We start from the raw sequence: 5,096 nt of genomic DNA, 5'->3' as shown, positions 1-5,096 counted from the left end.
CGTCTATCCGTCTCTCCGTCTGTCCGTCTGTCCGTCTGTCCGTCTGTCCGTCTGTCCGTCTGTCCGTCTCTCCGTCTCTCCGTCTCTCCGTCTATCCGTCTCTCCGTCTCTCCGTCTCTCCGTCTCTCCGTCTCTCCGTCTATCCGTCTATCCGTCTATCCGTCTATCCGTCTCTCCGTCTCTCCGTCTATCCGTCTATCCGTCTATCCGTCTATCCGTCTATCCGTCTATCCGTCTCTCCCTCTATCCGTCTATCCGTCTCTCCGTCTCTCCGTCTATCCGTTTGTCTGTCTCTCCGTCTCTCCGTCTATCCGTCTATCCGTCTATCCGTCTATCTGTCTATCCGTCTCTCCGTCTCTCCGTCTATCCGTCTGTCTGTCTCTCCGTCTCTCCGTCTCTCCGTCTATCCGTCTATCCGTCTCTCCGTCTATCCGTCTCTCCGTCTCTCCGTCTCTCCGTCTCTCCGTCTATCCGTCTCTCCGTCTCTCCGTCTCTCCGTCTCTCCGTCTCTCCGTCTCTCCGTCTCTCCGTCTATCCGTCTCTCCGTCTCTCCGTCTATCCGTCTATCCGTCTCTCCGTCTCTCCATCTATCCGTCTATCCGTCTGTCTCTCCGTCTCTCCGTCTATCCGTCTATCCGTCTCTCCGTCTCTCCGTCTTTCCGTCTATCCGTCTATCCGTCTATCCGTCTGTCTGTCTCTCCGTCTCTCCGTCTCTCCGTCTCTCCGTCTCTCCGTCTCTCCGTCTATCCGTCTATCCGTCTCTCCGTCTCTCCGTCTATCCGTCTATCCGTCTATCCGTCTCTCCGTCTCTCCGTCTCTCCGTCTATCCGCCTCTCCGTCTCTCCGTCTGTCCGTCTGTCCGTCTGTCCGTCTGTCCGTCTGTCCGTCTGTCCGTCTATCCGTCTATCCGTCTATCCGTCTCTCCGTCTCTCCGTCTCTCCGTCTCTCCGTCTCTCCGTCTCTCCGTCTCTCCGTCTATCCGTCTATCCGTCTCTCCGTCTCTCCGTGTATCCGTCTAATCGTCTATCCGTCTCTCCGTCTCTCCGTCTATCCGTCTATCCGTCTCTCCGTCTCTCCGTCTGTCTCTCCGTCTCTCCGTCTCTCCGTCTCTCCGTCACTCCGTCACTCCGTCTCTCCGTCTCTCCGTCTCTCCGTCTATCCGTCTATCCGTCTCTCCGTCTATCCGTCTATCCGTCTATCCGTCTGTCTCTCCGTCTCTCCGTCTCTCCGTCTCTCCGTCTCTCCGTCTCTCCGTCTATTCGTCTATTCGTCTATTCGTCTATTCGTCTATCCGTCTATCCGTCTCTCCGTCTCTCCGTCTCTCCGTCTCTCCGTCTCTCCGTCTCTCCGTCTCTCCGTCTCTCCGTCTCTCCGTCTATTCGTCTATTCGTCTATTCGTCTATTCGTCTATCTGTCTATCCGTCTCTCCGTCTCTCCGTCTCTCCGTCTCTCCGTCTCTCCGTCTATCCGTCTCTCCGTCTATCCGTCTCTCCGTCTCTCCGTCTATCCGTCTATCCGTCTCTCCGTCTGTCTCTCCGTCTCTCCGTCTCTCCGTCTCTCCGTCTCTCCGTCACTCCGTCACTCCGTCTCTCCGTCTCTCCGTCTCTCCGTCTATCCGTCTTTCCGTCTATCCGTCTATCCGTCTATCCGTCTATCCGTCTGTCTCTCCGTCTCTCCGTCTCTCCGTCTCTCCGTCTCTCCGTCTCTCCGTCTCTCCGTCTATTCGTCTCTCCGTCTCTCCGTCTCTCCGTCTCTCCGTCTCTCCGTCTCTCCGTCTCTCCGTCTGTCCGTCTGTCCGTCTCTCCGTCTCTCCGTCTCTCCGTCTCTCCGTCTCTCCGTCTCTCCGTCTGTCCGTCTGTCCGTCTGTCCGTCTGTCCGTCTGTCCGTCTGTCCGTCTGTCCGTCTGTCCGTCTGTCCGTCTCTCCGTCTCTCCGTCTCTCCGTCTCTCCGTCTCTCCGTCTCTCCGTCTCTCCGTCTCTCCGTCTCTCCGTCTCTCCGTCTCTCCGTCTCTCCGTCTCTCTGTCTCTCTGTCTCTCTGTCTCTCTGTCTCTCTGTCTCTCCGTCTCTCCGTCTCTCCGTCTCTCCGTCTCTCCGTCTCTCCGTCTATCCGTCTATCCGTCTCTCCGTCTCTCCGTCTGTCCGTCTGTCCGTCTATCCGTCTATCCGTCTATCCGTCTCTCCGTCTCTCCGTCTCTCCGTCTCTCCGTCTATCCGTCTCTCCGTCTATCCGTCTATCCGTCTCTCCGTCTATCCGTCTGTCCGTCTGTACGTCTATCCGTCTATCCGTCTCTATGTCTCTATGTCTCTCCGTCTCTCCGTCTATCCGTCTATCCGTCTATCCGTCTCTCCGTCTATCCGTCTATCCGTCTGTCCGTCTATCCGTGTGTCTGTCTCTCCGTCTTTCCGTCTCTCCGTCTCTCCGTCTATCCGTCTATCCGTCTATCCGTCTCTCCGTCTCTCCGTCTCTCCGTCTCTCCGTCTATCCGTCTATCCGTCTCTCCGTCTCTCCGTCTATCCGTCTGTCTGTCTCTCCGTCTCTCCGTCTCTCCGTGTATCCGTCTATCCGTCTCTCCGTCTCTCCGTCTATCCGTCCATCCGACTGTCTGTCTCTCCGTCTCTCCGTCTATCCGTCTATCCGTCTATGACTCTCTCCGTCTCTCCGTCTTTCCGTCTATCCGTCTCTCCGTTTCTCCGTCTCTCCGGCTCTCCGTCTATCGGTCTATCCGTCTCTCCGTCTCTCCGTCTCTCCGTCTATCCGTCTATCCGTCTATCCGTCTCTCCGTCTATTCGTCTGTCCGTCTGTACGTCTGTCTGTCTCTCCGTCTCTCCGTCTCTCCGTCTATCCGTCTATCCGTCTCTCCGTCTCTCCGTCTATCCGTCTATCCGTCTATCCGTCTGTCCGTCTATCCGTCTGTCTGTCTCTCCGTCTCTCCGTCTCTCCGTCTATCCGTCTATCCGTCTATCCGTCTATCCGTCTCTCCGTCTCTCCGTCTATCCGTCTGTCCGTCTATCCGTCTGTCTGTCTCTCCGTCTCTCCGTCTCTCCGTCTATCCGTCTATCCGTCTATCCGTCTATCCGTCTATCCGTCTGTCTGTCTCTCCGTCTCTCCGTCTCTCCGTTTATCCGTCTATCCGTCTCTCCGTCTCTCCGTCTCTCCGTCTCTCCGTTTCTCCGTTTCTCCGTCTATCCGTCTCTCCGTCTATCCGTCTCTCCGTCTCTCCGTCTCTCCGTCTCTCCATCTCTCCGTCTCTCCGTCTATCCGTCTATCCGTCTATCCGTCTATCCGTCTATCCGTCTATCCGTCTGTCCGTCTATCCGTCTGTCTGTCTCTCCGTCTCTCCGTCTCTCCGTCTCTCCGTCTCTCCGTCTATCCGTCTATCCGTCTCTCCGTCTCTCCGTCTATCCGTCTATCCGTCTATCCGTCTCTCCGTCTCTCCGTCTCTCCGTCTATCCGTCTATCCGTCTCTCCGTCTCTCCGTCTATCCGTCTATCCGTCTGTCCGTCTATCCGTCTGTCTGTCTCTCCGTCTCTCCGTCTATCCGTCTATCCGTCTATCCGTCTATCCGTCTATCCGTCTGTCTGTCTCTCCGTCTCTCCGTCTCTCCGTCTATCCGTCTCTCCGTCTCTCCGTCTCTCCGTCTCTCCGTCTCTCCGTTTCTCCGTCTATCCGTCTCTCCGTCTCTCCGTCTCTCCGTCTCTCCGTCTATCCGTCTATCCGTCTGTCCGTCTGTCCGTCTATCCGTCTGTCTGTCTCTCCGTCTCTCCGTCTCTCCGTCTCTCCGTCTATCCGTCTCTCCGTCTATCCGTCTATCCGTCTATCCGTCTATCCGTCCCTCCGTCTATCCGTCTATCCGTCTATCCGTCTATCCGTCTGTCCGTCTGTCCGTCTGTCCGTCTATCCGTCTGTCTGTCTCTCCGTCTCTCCGTCTCTCCGTCTCTCCGTCTCTCCGACTCTCCGTCTCTCCGTCTATCCGTCTATACGTCTATCCGTCTATCCGTCTCTCCGTCTCTCCGTCTCTCCGTCTATCCGTCTATCCGTCTATCCGTCTATCCGTCTCTCCGTCTCTCCGTCTATCCGTCTATCCGTCTATCCGTCTGTCCGCCTATCCGTCTGTCTGTCTCTCCGTCTCTCCGTCTCTCCGTCTCTCCGTCTCTCCGTCTCTCCGTCTCTCCGTCTATCCGTCTCTCCGTCTCTCCGTCTATCCGTCTATCCGTCTGTCCGTCTATCCGTCTGTCTGTCTCTCCGTCTCTCCGTCTATCCGTCTCTCCGTCTATCCGTCTATCCGTCTATCCGTCTATCCGTCTATCCGTCTGTCTGTCTCTCCGTCTCTCCGTCTCTCCGTCTATCCGTCTCTCCGTCTCTCCGTCTCTCCGTCTCTCCGTCTATCCGTCTCTCCGTCTCTCCGTCTATCCGTCTATCCGTCTGTCCGTCTGTCCGTCTGTCCGTCAGTCCGTCTGTCCGTCTGTCCGTCTGTCCGTCTGTCTGTCTCTCTGTCTCTCTGTCTCTCTGTCTCTCTGTCTCTCCGTCTCTCCGTCTCTCCGTCTCTCCGTCTCTCCGTCTATCCGTCTATCCGTCTATCCGTCTATCCGTCCCTCCGTCTCTCCGTCTATCCGTCTATCCGTCTATCCGTCTGTCCGTCTGTCCGTCTATCCGTCTGTCTGTCTCTCCGTCTCTCCGTCTCTCCGTCTCTCCGACTCTCCGTCTCTCCGTCTATCCGTCTATCCGTCTATCCGTCTATCCGTCTATCCGTCTCTCCGTCTCTCCGTCTCTCCGTCTCTCCGTCTATCCGTCTATCCGTCTATCCGTCTCTCCGTCTCTCCGTCTCTCCGTCTATCCGTCTATCCGTCTATCCGTCTGTCCGCCTATCCGTCTGTCTGTCTCTCCGTTTCTCCGTCTCTCCGTCTCTCCGTCTCTCCGACTCTCCGTCTCTCCGTCTCTCCGTCTGTCCGTCTATCCGTCTATCCGTCTATCCGTCTATCCGTCTATCCGTCTGTCCGTCTATCCGTCTCCCCGTCTATCCGTCTCTCCGTCTCTCCGTCTATCCGTCTATCCGTCTATCCGTCTCTCCGTCTCTCCGTCTCTCCGTCTCTCCGTC

Source organism: Ixodes scapularis, unplaced genomic scaffold, assembly GCF_016920785.2.
Source record: "Ixodes scapularis isolate PalLabHiFi unplaced genomic scaffold, ASM1692078v2 PGA_scaffold12__126_contigs__length_90152505, whole genome shotgun sequence".
Taxonomy (NCBI): Eukaryota; Metazoa; Arthropoda; class Arachnida; order Ixodida; family Ixodidae; genus Ixodes; species Ixodes scapularis.
The sequence above is the reverse complement of the archived record's forward strand: the minus strand, read 5'-3'. Positions refer to the sequence as shown.